Source organism: Peromyscus californicus, unplaced genomic scaffold (assembly GCF_007827085.1).
Source record: "Peromyscus californicus insignis strain IS unplaced genomic scaffold, ASM782708v3 Scaffold_4__1_contigs__length_199733344, whole genome shotgun sequence".
Taxonomy (NCBI): Eukaryota; Metazoa; Chordata; class Mammalia; order Rodentia; family Cricetidae; genus Peromyscus; species Peromyscus californicus.
In genome coordinates this window covers 140,935,468-140,951,545 of record NW_026294562.1, presented here as the reverse complement: position 1 = coordinate 140,951,545, position 16,078 = coordinate 140,935,468, and the positions used below count along the sequence as shown (strand labels likewise).

The window sequence follows — 16,078 nt, the reverse complement described above, 5'->3', positions numbered from 1 at the left end:
AGCACCCCCATTCCCATTTATCTGCCACCCATAGCACCCTATTTTTTCCTATAACTACTATTGTACTAGGAATGTTACAATTCCTGGCCAACCTCTAGCTACATGATGATGCACATGATGATGCGTGCACTGTTCATCAGTCAGGCAGAATGATTAATCATCTCCGAGCCTTACATCCTATGTAATCCGTGTGCTAGATGATCATGGAATATGCTTGTAGCTTGATCACAGACTCTATGTGCATGTGGGGCATAGCTACATAAGACCATACGCATATGCTCAGGGGATCTGCAATAGCAGATTCTACCCATTCTGTGGCCACCATTTCCACAACATTCATCTCTGGTAAGCCTATTGTACAATCCCTCTATAGCCTTCCCTAATTATCATTGTTCCATTGGTTTTTGTTGCACTTTTTGTTTTCTCTCACATGGTAAATAGTGATAAAATAAATTACAGATGTGCTGAGAGAGTTTCCAGCTGATTTGGCCTAGATTCAAACTATTTACAAGAAAATCTAAGCATCCAAAAATTGGAGCAAATAGTGGCTTCATGATCACTGGCTTTCCTCAGCTAAGCTACTGCTAGTGGAAAACACAGGAATGGCTCTTTTTTTATTTTATAATTTAATTTAATTTTACCTATCAGCCACAGATTCCTTTGTTCTCCCCCCTCCCGCACCCCCCCCCCGCACACCCACCCCCCATTCCTACCTCCTCCATGGCAAGGACTCCCCGGAGGATTGAGATCAACCTGGTAGACTCAGTCCAGGCAGGTCCAGTCCCCTCCTCCCAGGCTGAGCCAAGTGTCCCTGCATAGGCCCCAGGTTTCAAACAGCCAACTCATGCACTGAGCACAGGACCAGGTCCCACTGCCTGGATGCCTCCCAAACAGATCAAGCCAACCAACTGTCTCACCTATTCAGAGGGCCTGATCCAGTTGGTGACCCCTCAGTCATTGGTTCATAGTTCATGTGTTTCCATTCATTTGGCTATTCGTCCCTGTGCTTTATCCAACCTTGGTCTCAACAATTCTCGCTCATATAAACCCTCCTCTTTCTCGCCAATTGGACTCCTGGAACTCCACCTGGGGCCTGGCCGTGGATCTCTGCATCAGGTTCCCTCAGTCATTGGATGGGGTTTCTAGCACGACAATTAGGGTGTTTGGCCATCCTATCACCACATTAGGTCATTTCGGGTGTCTCTCGACCATTGCCAGTAGTCTATTGTGGGGGTATATTTGTGGATTTCTGTGGGCCTCTCTAGCACTTTGCTTCTTCCCATTCTCATGTGGTCTTCATTTATCATGGTCTTTTATTCCTTGTTCTCCCTCTCTGTTCTTGATCCACCTGGGATCTCCCGCTCCCCCAAGCTCTCTTTCCCTCAACCCTTGCCCTTCATTACCCCCACTCATGTCCATGATGTTCATGTAGATTTCATCGATTTCTCTGTCATTGGGTGATCCCTGTGTCTTTCTTGGGGTCCTGTTTTCTAGGTAGCCTCCCTGGAGTTGTGAGTAGTCTAGTCATCTTTGTTTCACATCTAGTATCCCCCTATGAGTGAGTACATACCATGTTTGTCTTTCTGAATCTGAGTTACTTCACTCAGGATGATTTTCTCTAGATTCATCCATTTGCCTGCAAACCTCATGATGTCATTGTTTTTCTCTGCTGAGTAGTATTCCATTGTGTATATATACCACATTTTATTTATCCATTCTTCAGTTGAAGGGCATCTAGGTTGTTTCCATGTTCTGGCTATTACAAACAATGCTGATATGAACATAGATGAGCAAGTGCCCTTGTGGTATGATTGAGCATTCCTTGGGTATATGCCCAAGAGTTGTATAGCTGGATCTTGGGGGAGATGGATTCCCAATTTTCTAAAAAAGTGCCATATTGATTTCCAAAGTGGTTGTATAAGCTTGCATTCCCACCAGCAGTGGAGGAGAGTTCCCCTAACTCCACATCCTGTCCAGCATAAGGTGTCTTCAGTGTTTTTGATCTTAGCCATTTTGACAGGCGTAAAGTGGTATCTCAGGGTCATTTTGATTTGCATTTCCCTGATAATTAGGGATGTTGAGCAATTCCTTAAATGTCTTACAGGAGATCACTTCCTAAATATAACAACAGTAGCACAGACACTGAGAGAAACAATCAATCAATGGGACCTCTTGAAACTGAGAAGTTTTGTAGAGCAAAGGATACGGTCAACAAGGCAAAGCAACAGCCTACACAATGGGAAAAGGTCTTCACCAACCCCACATCTGACAGAGGGCTGATATCCAGAATATATAAAGAACTCAAGAAATTAGACATCAAAATGCTCAACAGTCCAATTAAGAAATGGCCTATAGAACTAAACAGAGAAATCTCAACAGAGGAAACTCAAATGGCTAAAAAGACATTTAAGGAATTGCTCAACATCCCTAATTATCAGAGAAATGCAAATCAAAACGACACTGAGATACCACCTTACCCTGCCAGAATGGCTAAGATCAAAACCACTGAAGACACCTTATGCTGCAGAGGATGAGGAATGGCTCTTTTAAGAGACAGCTTCTTGACTGAGTGCTAGCTACTAATAGGGACATGGCTGTTTTAAGAGGCACTTTGACCAAATAGTTAAATGGGGTTTACCTATTTATTTTTATGTTTCCTCATGTATTTTGTTTTACTTTTTTTCATTTTATTTTCACTATCAACCACAATTTCCCCTGCTTTCTTGCTCCCATTTCCTCCCCAAACTCTCTTTGAAATCCCCATCCTTCCTCCCTCTCCACTCAGATGGGGAAAGGTCACTCTTGGGAATCAACAAAGTTTGGCATATCAAGTTGAAGCAGGACCAAGCATCTCCAACCCCAGTATCAATGCTAAACAAAGCATCCTACCATAGGTAATAGGTTCCCTAAGAATCAGGTAATGCATTAGGTACAGGTAATGGTCCCACTGCTAGGGGCCCCACAAAAACCAAGCTACAAAACTGTCACCCAGATATAGAGGGCCTAGTCCACTCACATGCCAGGTCCCTAGCTTTCCCACCAGAGTTCATGAGCTACCATAAGCTCAGCTCATCTGTGTATGTGGGTTTTCCATCTTGATCTTGATGTCACCCTGTTCATATAATCCCTACAACCTCTCTTCTGGACTATCAGATCTCAGCCCAGTGCTTGACTGTGGTTCTCTTCTTTTGTTTCCAGAAGGTACTGGATGAAGACTCTATGAAGACAATTAGGATAGTCACCGATTTAGTTACAGGGGAAGGCCAGTTCAGGAAGCCTCTCATTACAGCTAGAAGACTTAGCTGGGGTCATCCCTGTAACCCTGTCAATAAGACAAATGTCAGCTTACAAGATGGGAAACAGTCTTCACCAAATCCATATCTGACTGAGAAATGATATCAAAAATATATAGCCAGGCAGTGGTGGTGCACGACATCAATCCTAGCACTTAGGAGGCAGAGGGAGGTGGATATATGTGAGTTCGAGGCCAGGCTGGTCTCCAGAGTGAGTGCCAGAGAAACCCTGTCTTGAAACATACACACACACATACACACACACACACACAGACACACACACACACACACACACACACACACACACACATATATAATATATATATATATATATATATATATATATGTATATATATATATATATATATATATATATAAAGAAATTAGACATCAAAATGCTAAATAATGCCATTATAAAATGGGGCAGATTTAAACAGAGAATTCCCAACAAAAAAAATTTAAATTGCCCTGATACACTTAACAAAGTACTAAATGCACTTAGCTCTCAGGGAAATGCAAATCAAAATGCCTCTAAGATACCATCCTATACCTATCAGAATTGCCAAGATCAAACATCTAATGACAGCATATGTTGAAAAGCATGTGTATTACATGGTGTTTATAAGCAATGGACAGTATACTGCTCACTGTCAGCATGGACCCATCAGCTTCCCAGAGCTGCAGTAGTAATCAAGGCTCTTGATAGCTAAGCCATGAAGCTAGGCTCTCAGAGAACCAGGAGTGTGTGTGACACCAACAAATGTCATGTGCCAAAACATACAAAAACCTGAGCCCTGTATAAATGAAACAATCATAGGAGTTTAAAAATCTATCTCATGAGATCAAAAACAATACAGATGTTCATTAAAGAAAGATACAGACAGAAACAAATGTTTAGACACTTTAAAGTGTGTTGAAATATATACACATACCAGTGTCTCTGTTGTTCTTTTGTAATCCACACACACATCATACAAGAAAAATAATGTGGATTCTCCAGTATGTAAAAATACAGAATTTGGTAAACTTATGTTTGACCACTTTTGCTCTTAAAAAGGAGGTCATTTTAAAAATTTGTTACACTATTAGCTTGTTAGAAACAATCCCTTAAGCCATTGATAGCCCCATTATATCCACTTATAATCATCCTGCCTTATGAAGGTAAAATTGCAGCTACCAGGACTACAAAATAACAAGGTAAACTTGATGATTTTACCAGATCCTTGCAATGACATAATTTACCAACATTTAGTCCTTCAAAGTGTCCCACTGTTTTGGAACCCAATAACAGGTCTAAAGTTTTCACACTTTTTTCAGAAATGCACACTTATAACATTGACAAAAAGACAAACTTTCTCCAATATAATAATCTAGCATATTCCATATGGCCAGGAGAGACTGGACCAGAAAGAGAACCTTCATCTGCAACTTCTCTGAAAGCACATAATTTAAGACTGTCTTCTAAATATTTACCTTACACACACAGGCAACATTGCCGGTGACTGTCAGAAAAAAAACATATTTTATATTATTATAACACAATTCCACAACTGCTCAAATGGTAAAGAATTTATTATGTGCCAGGCAGTGGTAGCACACCTTTAATCCCAGCACTCAGGAGGCAGAGGCAGATGGACCTCTATGCATTCGAGGCCAGCCTGGTCTACAGAGCAGGATCCAGGACAGGCACCAAAACTGCACAAAGAAACCCTGTCTCTAACAACAACAACAACAAAGACCTTATAATGTTTTGTCCCAGGTCACCTGATCAATCCAGAAAACTCACCATTATTATCAGAATGAGAAAATCTTGAAGGCAATTGTCAGATGCAGTTCATATTAAAAAGAAAAGGATGTCTGCTGTGAAGATAGTGTGTTCTAAGAAAGACAGGGAATTAAAGAGCACAAATATTAGAAAATTAAAGCACCAAGAAAAGTGGAATCATACATAGACACATTTACAACTTATAGAATATTTTAAATTAATTGAAATGCATTAAATGAAATTGAAGTAGAATATGTGGAGAGTTATTGTGAAAACATAATTCCTTATACTATGAAGGGGTGTCAGAGTTTTATCATTCATGTGGCAAGAATGCATTATTTGTTTGAAATTATAGCCAAAGGCATGCCTTTAGTGTAACACTGAAGTTTCATAGTCCATTTCAAAAATATACTTACAACTCCCAATATGATGGAAAGAATCTCTTTTTAGTTCCCTACATATTAATGTCATTATAGAAGCGAAATCGATCTGCTGCTATTTAGAAGCTTCACCAGGATTGACTACATATGATAAGACTGAAGTTTATTCTGCATGTTAGTGGATTAAAATGAGGAAGAAAAAAAATTCCCACACACAGAAGCTACATACCCCAAAAGGGAAAATAGTGAGCAACATTCAAATGACAGACTTATATAAAAACAATTTCTTTCCTTCTGCCAAGGTCATACAGAAATAAACTAAGTCCTAATGACAGGGACATACTCATATATCTGTGCATCACTTGACCTGCATCAGAGATGTTACTTCAGGCAATAGTTGGGAAACAACACAATAATGTACAGAGAGAGTCTTTCTATAGAGTCTGAGAAGCTTTGGTGTACTATGTTCTGGTGTTTAATGTCTTCAACAAAATAATACATGAGTTCCCCATACATTTGTAATGAAGAGTTGTCAGAAAGATCCAAAGATAAAAATTTTGTACAGACTCAACTTTACTAGTTGTCATAGGAATTCAGAGTTGGGGGTAGAGACACAAGATAAGATCTGCAATTATTCAACTCATACAAAATAAATACCAAAGAAAAAAGGAAATCTGATATGTTTATTGTTTTCCAGGAAGTTAATGAATACCTCTCTGTAATCATCTATAAATAATTGATTTCCAACAAGGCCCATAACCTGTCTAATGTTGTAGAAAGGAATATGATGACAAGTAGAAAAAAATCAAGTACAAGAGATTCTGCATGCTAGAACACAGTGATAATGCAAACCAAGAATGCAAAGTTGAGCCTGTGAGAATGTATATGGCAACAGGATGATTACAATTAATTTTCCTATGTTATACTTTATTGTTTATACATTATTTTCGGGATGACAGGTAGGGTAGTGCCTACATATATTACTGATTGATATTTTCAGTAGCTCTAAGGTTCATGAATGAAACTACAATTCCATAGCCATCCCCACAATAAATCTCCCAGGGTAGAGGTAAGAGCAGCATCCTGCTAGTCTCTGCCAGGTTCTAAAGCCTCAAGAAAATTTTCTTCCTTGCCCATAGAGCAGGAATTCAAGACTGACACAGGGATGTTATATCCTTAAGGGAAATAGGAACTTCAGAAGAAGGAAAAGAACAGGATTTCCCTAGTCTCTGCCAGGTAATAACACCTGAGGTGAATTCAAACTCAGACAGAGAGGCCACATCTTTAAAGACAAGCAGTATATGCAGAGGCAGGATCTGGTTGCAGCAAATTTGGCAGTATTAGGTGAATCAGAGCTGTAACACTGGGAATCAAACAATTACTGACTTTGTTAATTTCCAAGGGCTAAGTCTCTTGTGTATTTAGGATCAATATGCCTTGTATGGGCCAATGTCCAATCGGGGTTTGGTTACACCCATGAACAACTGAGACCTTGAATATAGTCAGAGGCTGACTGGTAAGAAACACCTCTGCTGACACGTTTATGAGCTAGCTCTCCTTGCCTCTGATGGAGGAGTGTGTGCTTTCCAATTGTGTCTGGAACAGGAACATGTTGGCAAACATTTATCCAGCAGGTCTGCATGGAGAGGATGATTAGGACATGGGCCTGAGTGCAGGTGTCTGACATGGTCTAAATTTGGGCTGTACTGTACCCTAGGGCACATGGATTAAAATCCAGGCAATCTTGATACTCAACTGTATTTTCTATCATTTTTTTCTCCCCTAACTCCTTCTAAATAATATTACCTGCTGCTTCTATGAAACACTACAATGGGGAAATGGAGTCGGGATTGCCCCTCAAACAGGAAGCACTACAGAGAGTGATGTCAAACCACCAGTGAAACACAAATCCTGTGGTACTCTGAGATCTCCATCAGAATTGCTGATTCATTTCAGCCTCCCAACTAAATGTGTGCTGCAGCCGAAACAACAAAACTGAAAGTGAATGACAGGAAATGATGTAATATATCCTAGAACCAGAATGCAATTCTCAAAGGAGAAGAACATCCCATAGTAAGTAGGGGGTGATCATATATCCAGGTATTTAGCCCTGTGTCCTAGTTATCTGCTTGAAAGCCTTGCTTTCCACCTGCTGATGGCTGATTGTGATTTGGGGCTATCAATTGTACCTTTCAGGTAACAGTTTCCAATATACCATTTCAGATTCACCAAGTGTACTAATTTCTGGAAAATGACACATGAAATTTTCTTAGATTACCAGATGGCTAAGTGAGATTTTCCCCGATATTGCCATTTTTTAATAGGGCTCCTTAGGAATCATATGATCAATACATTCCTGTTTTGTGTCAGGTATTGTTTCCCAAAATAAATCCTCCTTGCTGATAATGCAGAATGCAAGACTGAGGCAGTGATCACAGATGTTAAGGCTGAAGCAGTGGCTTTAGAGACAGGAGCACATTTCCTGCAGAGCAAACAGGTGCAGGTGACTCAGAGCAGGAGTGTGAGAAATCCCACCAAATCCCTGCCTATCCTAGGTTTATATCACCTCTGTCTGATGCAGGTCTCTGGCACAGTTTTCATTTTCTGGTGTTTACAACCAAGCTCCTAGCTAAATCCAGCTTTGAGCTGGACTTTAGCCAGGAACCTGGCTGGTAAAACCCTTCAGTGCAGGCATTTTTATTTGATCGGACTGCCTCCTATTCGAATAGACATAGACTAGGAACCAATAAGAAGAAAGATCTCAAACCCAGGAATAGAAAGCAAATGATGCCAGTGAATTTGGAGATCTCCATCAGAGCCTCTGACTCACCTATCCCCCCTCCCTTGTAGGTTTCAAAAGAAGTCTGGATACTGAAAGGGGAACAGAGGATAAAATGTAAATTACCTGGGCCTCTGCCTCCAACTAAGAGTAGAAAACTGGCTGGTGATTGCAGTTGAAGTGATTGAGTTTTCAGCTGCTTTGACATAAAATTTAGCTATCGACAAAAAGGCTGCATTTCTGTCTGGACTTTTCTGATTGTGACTCTGTGCTGCCACGTGCATCTAACTGCTGTCTCTGTGTTGCGTTTGTGTCAGTTTCTATTGTGGTTCTTTTGGTTTTTTTTTGTTGTTGTTGTTTTTGTTTGGTTGTTTGTTTGCTTTGTTTTGGCTTTGATTTTCAAAAATCACATTTCTCTGTGTAGCCCTGGTACCTGTCCTGGATTTCCTTCTGTAGATCATGCTGGCCTCTTACTCACAGATGTCTGCCAGGTCTGCCTCCCAATTCCTAGGATTTGTTCATGAACTGCCCCCTCGCAGGTCTTCAAAAGACTGCCCTTAATCCTTCCAGACCTAATTCAGCCCTTCTCTCTCTATGTAACAGAAAGAGAGGAATATGCACTTGGGGCCCTAGGACATCATCTGGGACCCACTTTGGCACTTGTAGCGTATATGTCAAAAAAGTAAAGAAAAAAAAAGAAAAAAACTAAACCTCACCACTCAGGGATGGGCACCTTGCGTTTGTGCTTTAGCAGCAGCTGAGCTCTTTATTTGGGAATCAAAGAAACTAACCTTTGGATCACTCTCCCACTATAATCTGTCCCATCATTTAATTTATAAAGTCTTACAAACTTTACATTCTTCCTGAGTGCTTTCACTCATTGTAGCATTACTGGTAGATGCCACACTTTTTTTCCAGTCTTGCCCAACACTTCATATTTCAAGCCTTCTTCCTCAATTTAACCCTGTGCATTCTCCATCTCATTCCTGCACTGAAACCTTAGAGGAAGTATAGCGCCATCCTTCACATATAGAGGAGGACTCTATTGGACAAATTATTAAGGCCACACCATGTAGTTAAAAGGAAGGTTTATTTAGCAGGTAACTTACAAATGAAGGGATAGGTAGGTTGCAGGGTCTGGGGAAGGTGTATCATAGTCCAGTGGTGTTCTCCGGAGCTCTGCTCGGTCCACCTCCACCGTCCAGGGTCCAGGAACTGAGAGAGAGTGCTGGCCCATCCAGATCTCAGGTCTTCAGGTGCCTCCCTTGGCCCCGCCTTGTAGGCATGACAGTTGCCGAAGTTTCAATGGGGGTTGGAACTTCCAGATCAAAGCTGGAATGGCTACCCACTACATTTCCCCCTTTTGTCTAAATAATAAGGTTCTTACCTAATACAAGACTATATACAAAGGAATGCTTATCAAATATTATCCAGGAATAATGAGGGATAATGACCTAGACAAGATGGAACTACAACCAATGCAAACAATATCAAGCAAGAAACACATACTAAAGTCCAGAGAAGTATAGAGCATAGGTAAATGGCATGTTACAAATATCATTCCAAAAGATGTCCTATCCTAAAGAACCTGAATCTAATACTTAATATGTTCTATCTGAGACTATATATATATATATATATATATATATATATTTACTATACTAACTTGTAGCTATAACTGCTAGTCTTCAATCCCATCAAAGACCTGAGAAAGAATATAATGGTACCTGAGAAATGGTAGATGGATGCAAGCAACTTTCAGGAATCTTGCAAGAGTAGACCGAGGCAGCTGGCAGCCTGGACAGTCACCTAATGTTTCTCAGCATTGTTGCTGCATTCAAATTGGCTACAGGCCTAGAGTATCTGACAGATCATTTTCAGAAGCAGGAATTCTGAAAGACCATCTTACCCTGTCTTGGCAGAGTACAGTGGTTGCTTTCCTTGTGTCCCCCTTGTCCAGAAAGGACAGCATTGCATTTGTACTGTCAGCTGTCGAGGCAAGGGAAGTTCTTTGCCCAGTAGGCCATTTTGTGCCAAGAACACAAACTTCCAAAAGGAAATGTCTTAGAAGCCCAACATTCTCTCGGGATCAAATTGGTACAGCTGGGAGCAATTGTGTCTCACATCAAGAGAATTCTAAGTTATTTAAATGCCATATTCTCTAGGTCTATGAAGTGTTTGAAGATTACCTGTCCATCTGACCTATGTATCTGTAAATCTGGATAAGCTAACTAATGTAACTATAGAGATGACAAGCATAGGTGACTATAAATCTATAAGTCTTATCTACCTATATAACCTAAGGACTAAGGCTTCATGTGAACAAGGTAAACAGTCTATAAGCAAATGTATGGTAAAGAACGATGACTTCAAAATTGTGACAATACACAAGATATTTATAACAGAGGTAGGAATATATAGTGCAATATGCAATATGACAACAATCTTAAATATATATCAATATACCGAATATCTTAAACAGAAGTAGATCATACATAAAGTATGACAGATATAAATTTACATTTGTATCAATATACAAATGTTTCAAGTAAGAGTAGAAATATACGTACATTATATCCAATAGAGTTCTGTATTTGTATCAATATACAAATTATCTTAAACAGGAATATAAAAATAGTTTACATTTGTATCAACATATAAGAATCCACAACAGTGCAAATTACAGTGCAAATTATTTAAGGCTGCTATTTCACAAAATTTGTTTACTAGTATATACAATAATCTACCATAATATCTTATACCTATCCATTCCATTTCTTCTTTTCCCTTTTTTTTTAGAATACTGATTCTAATATTTTCTTCCACCCCCAACCCTATAACCATCATCTATAACCCTGAAAATTATGAAACCTAAGGGAGAAGGGGCGTTGTTTCCTTAGAATTGCTTCCTGCTGTTTAGGGGGTGATGTTATCTCTGTTGGGTACTGTGAGAAAGCTCAGATAGTTAAATCCCAGTTAGACTAACTATAGGTTCTGCAGCAAGCCTTAGAGTAATGGGAAAGATTGTCTGAAATTCTGGCAAGAAGTATAATATGATGATGATTGTCATGGCATCATTCTGGATGGGGTAGAGTTGTTGGGGCCCCATCTTCCTTCTGGAGACTTCCGAGATTGCTATTGGAAAAAATTTATTTGTTATCAAAATGGAAGGTTTGGATTTAAAGAGGACATAGCATGCAAGAAAGGATTCTGAGAAATCAAGAATAAGCATGGAGAGAATTAGAATCTTGAAGACAATGGTCCCTTTTTATTGGTTTCCTTCTGTCCCACACCAGAGGGCTCTTCTGATATGGGACTGAAGAATCTCTCAACCTTTTCTTTTAGCAATATGCTTGGGTTTAGAGAAGGAGTGAGCCAATTCCATCTCCAAAGCCAGCTTGGCTTATAATTGAATTGGAACCACAATTTTACTAGATTGATAGAGAGGTCGATGTTAGACAGTGAGATTTTACTGTGTGTAGATTGGTACCAATAGATTCTTTCTTTATGCTCTAAACATCTGGATATACAAGGCCTTATGATTTTTAGAAGATGGGTATTTCCATTATCCTGGAAAGACAAAAACAGAACCCTACCCCAACCTTTGATTGTTAAATTTTTCTTACAACTTGTAGAGATGTCACATTGGTGGATGATCTTTTACTTCTCCTCATCAAGGGGTTTTTCCTGTTTGAATCAAATTTTTATTAATTTTGTTGGTATCCATAGCTTTTCTTCTCCTGTAGAAACAAAGGCAAAAACCCTTCCTCAACGTAGAACATATCCAGGTTTCCATTCTGAGGTCAGCACATCCTTGAAATAAACTGGTTGGTTTAGCTCAGGAGTTTTGTCTGTCATCCAATGTCTCTCTGCAGCTGTTGTTCCTTGTGGGGCATTTACCCACTACCCCCACAGTTCCCCAGAGTTTTCTTGAGTGTGAGCAGCAGGAAATATTAGATAGAAGGATCTATTGCAGAGATAAACAGATAGAAAATAAAGGATAGCCTTGAGAGAGACTGGAACCTATTCCAATGGGCCCCCGAGTGTCTCTGCCCCAGGGTTTTTATAGAGACAACAAGAGGTGGAGCAAAAGACCTCCTCCCCCAGCACAGCCAAGTGCAGACCATCTCAGACACCTGCACTCAGGCCCGTGGTCCTAATCATCCTCTATGTGGACCTGCTGGGTAAAGCCACAAGGAACCCGAGAACGGGCTCCCACAGTTCCTTTCTCATCAGCATTGAGAAAATTCAAGGTTAATAAAGCACTATGCAATCTGTGTCTAGGAGACATTGTTACCTGTTGCTGTTTATTTAGTATATCCTTTAAAGTTTGATTGGATCTTTCTATGACTGCTTGGCCTGTGGGATTGTGTGGTATACTTGTAACATGATTTATATTGTAATAAGCAAAGAATTGTCTCATTTTATTGGAGACATATGCTGGGGCATTGTCTGTCTTAATTTGTACAGGTATTCCCATGATGGCCATAAATTCTAATAGGTGTGTAATCACAGAATCAGCCTTTTCAGAACTCATCGGAGTTGCCCATTGAAATCCTGAATAGGTGTCAATGGTATGATGTACATACTTTAATCTTCCAAATTCTGCAAAATGAAACACATCCATCTGCCAAATTTCATTTCTTTGTATACCTTTTGGATTGCTCCCTGTAGGTAATGGAGCTTGGTTATAGATGGAACAAGTAGGACATTTTTTCAAAATATCCTTAGCCTGTTGCCAACGGAGCTCTGCTCAGTCCACCTTCACCGTCCAGGGTCCAGGAACTGAGAGAGAGTGCTGGCCCATTCAGATCTCGGGTCTCCAGGTGCCTCCCTTGGCCCTGCCTTGTAGGCGTGACAGTTGCCGAAGCTTCAATGGGGATTGGAACTTCCAGATCAAAGCTGGAATGGCTACCCACTACAGGACTCAGAATATTTTTATTTTGAGATCCATTGTGTGCAATTGTAATGTCTGTCCTATGACTACAAATTCTCTCTATGGGAGTTAACCCACGAGGCCTTTGTCCTTGTGTTTTATCACAAAAGGATGTAACTGATGTCCCTTCCTATGGAAATTTGGAATTTGTACCCATATTTGTGGACACCTATTCTCGTGTCAACTGCTACAGCCCAATCTCGAGATGCACAATTGCCCTGCATATACTTCAAAAGCCTTGAAGAACTGGTACTTAAATTTTCGCATCAGCCACTCTACAGGCATCCCTTATAACCCCCAAAGTCAAGCTATAGTTGAAAGACCTCATCATACTTTATAAAACAAATATCCAAATTGGAAAGTGGAGATCGGAAATATTCCTTCCCCCATTATATTTTAAATCATGCTTTTTTTGTACTTAACCATATGAATAATACTGAGGATTGTAGCTAGAGTTTTCCTGCCCGGCCCACAGTCAGGACGAATCTCTCTCACCTGCCAGTCCCATAGCCTCTCAGACCCGACCAAGTAAACACAGAGACTTATATTGGTTACAAACTGTATGGCCATGGCAGGCTTCTTGCTAACTGTTCTTACAGTTTAAATTAATCCATTTCCCCGTACTTCCCTTCTGGAAGCAAAAAATAAAGTACTGAAAGAAAATCAAGAAAAATCAATGAAACAAATCAAGGAAACAGTCCAAGACCTGAAAAGGGAAATAGAAAAAATCAAGAAGACACAAACAGAGGGAATGCTGGAAATAGAAAATCTGAGTAAACAATCAGGAACTTCAGATGCAAGTATAATCAACAGAATGCAAGAGATGGAAGATAGGATCCCTGGCATTGAAGATACAGTAGAAGAAATAGATTCATCAGTCAAAGAAAAACTAAAGCCAACAAAGTCATGAACCAAAATATCCAAGAAATTTGGGACACCATGAAAAGACCAAACATACGAATAATAGGGGTAGAAGAAGGAGAAGAATACCAACTCAAGGGCACAGAAAATATATTCAACAAGATCATAGAAGAAAACTTTCCCAACTTAAAGAAGGAAATGCCTATGAAGATACAAGAAGCCTATAGAACACCAAACAGACTAAATCCCCCCAAAAAGTTTCCTCGCCACATAATAATTAAACAACTAAATGTACAGGATAAAGAAAGAATATTAAGAGCAGCAAAGGAAAAAGACCAAGTGACTTATAAAGGCAAACCCATCAGAATAACACCCGATTTCTCAATGGAGACTTTGAAAGCCAGAAAGACCTGGATAGATGTAATGCAGACACTAAGAGACCATGGATGCCAGCCTAGACTAATATACCCAGCAAAACTTTCAATCATCATAGATGGAGTGAACAAGACATCCCATGACAAAGCCAGATTTAAACAATACTTATCCACAAACCCAGCCCTACAGAAAGCACTAGAAGGAAAATTCCAACCTAAGGAAGTCAGATACACCCTTGAAAACACAGGCAATAGATAAAGCCACAGTAGTAAAGCCCAACAAAGAGAAGTACACACACATCACCACCAAAAAATAACAGGAATGAACAATCACTGGTCATTAATATCCCTCAATATCAATGGATTTAATTCACCTATAAAAAGACATAGGCTTACAGAATGGATATGAAAGCAGGACCCATCTTTCTGCTTCATACAAGAAACACATCTCAAATGCAAAGATAGACACTACCTAAAAATAAAAGGCTGGGAAAAGACTTTCCAATCAAACAGTCTTAAGAAACAAGTGGGTGTAGCCATCCTGATATCCAGCAAAATAGACTTCAAACTAAAATCAATCAAAAGAGATCAAGAAGGGCATTACATTCTCAACACATGAAAGATCCACCAAGATGAAGTCTCAATTCTGAACATTTATGCCCCAAACACAAGGGCACCCACATATGTAAAAGAAACATTACTAAAGCTTAAACCACATATAAAACCCCACACATTAATAGTGGGAGAACTCAACACGCCACTTTCACCACTGGACAGATCTCCCAAATTGAAACTTAACAGAGAAATAAAGGACTTAACTGATGTCATGACTCAAATGGACTTAATCAATATCTACAGAACATTCCATGCTAACAAAAAAGAATATACCTTCTTCTCAGCACCCCATGGAACCTTCTCTAAAATCGACCATATACTTGGCCACAAAACAAATCTAAACACATACAAAACAATTGGAATAACCTCCTGTGTTCCATCAGACCACCATGGTCTAAAGTTGGATTTCAACAACAACAAAAACTACAGAAAACCTACAATCTCATGGAAACTGAATAATACCCAACTGAATCACCAATGGATTAAGGAAGAAATAAAGAAAGAAATTAAAGACTTCCTAGAGATCAACGAAAATGAAGACACCACATATCCAAACCTATGGGACACTATGAAAGCAGTACTAAGAGGGAAATTCATAGCACTAAATGCCCACATAAATAAGTTGGAGAAATCTCACACTAGTGACTTAACAGCACACCTGAAAGCTCTAGAACAAGAAGAAGCAAAGTCTCCCAGGAAAAATAGACGCCAGGAAATTATCAAAGTGAGAGCTGAAATCAATAAAATAGAAACAAAGAGAATACAAAAAATTAATGAAACAAAGAGTTGGTTCTTTGAGAAAATCAACAAGATAGACAAGCCCTTATCCAAACTAACCAAAAGACAGAGAGAGAGAGCATCCAAATCAACAAAATCAGAAATGAAAAGGGGGACATAACAACAGACATTGAGGAAATCCAGAGAATCATCAGGTCAAACTTCAAAAAACTCTATTCCACAAAACTAGAAAACCTAAAAGAAATGGATAACTTTCTGGATAGGTACCACATACCTAAGTTAAATCAAGACCAGATAAACTATTTAAATAGTCCGAAAACCCCTAATGAAATAGAAA

The 16,078-nt window shown here is 39.5% G+C and overlaps 1 long non-coding RNA gene across 2 annotated transcripts in view; it reads right to left on the bottom strand.

Annotated features, from left to right (window-relative positions):
• LOC128095329 (uncharacterized) overlaps positions 1-16,078 on the bottom strand; it is a 222,600-nt gene that overhangs the window by 105,485 nt on the left and 101,037 nt on the right. Inside the window, exon 3 of one of the 2 annotated variants that reach the window (XR_008213219.1) lies at positions 5,080-5,171. The exons of the other annotated variant lie outside the window; for it this stretch is intronic. This is a non-coding gene — a long non-coding RNA (uncharacterized LOC128095329). The remainder of the gene's footprint in view (positions 1-5,079; positions 5,172-16,078) is intronic. 2 annotated transcript variants of the gene reach the window in all.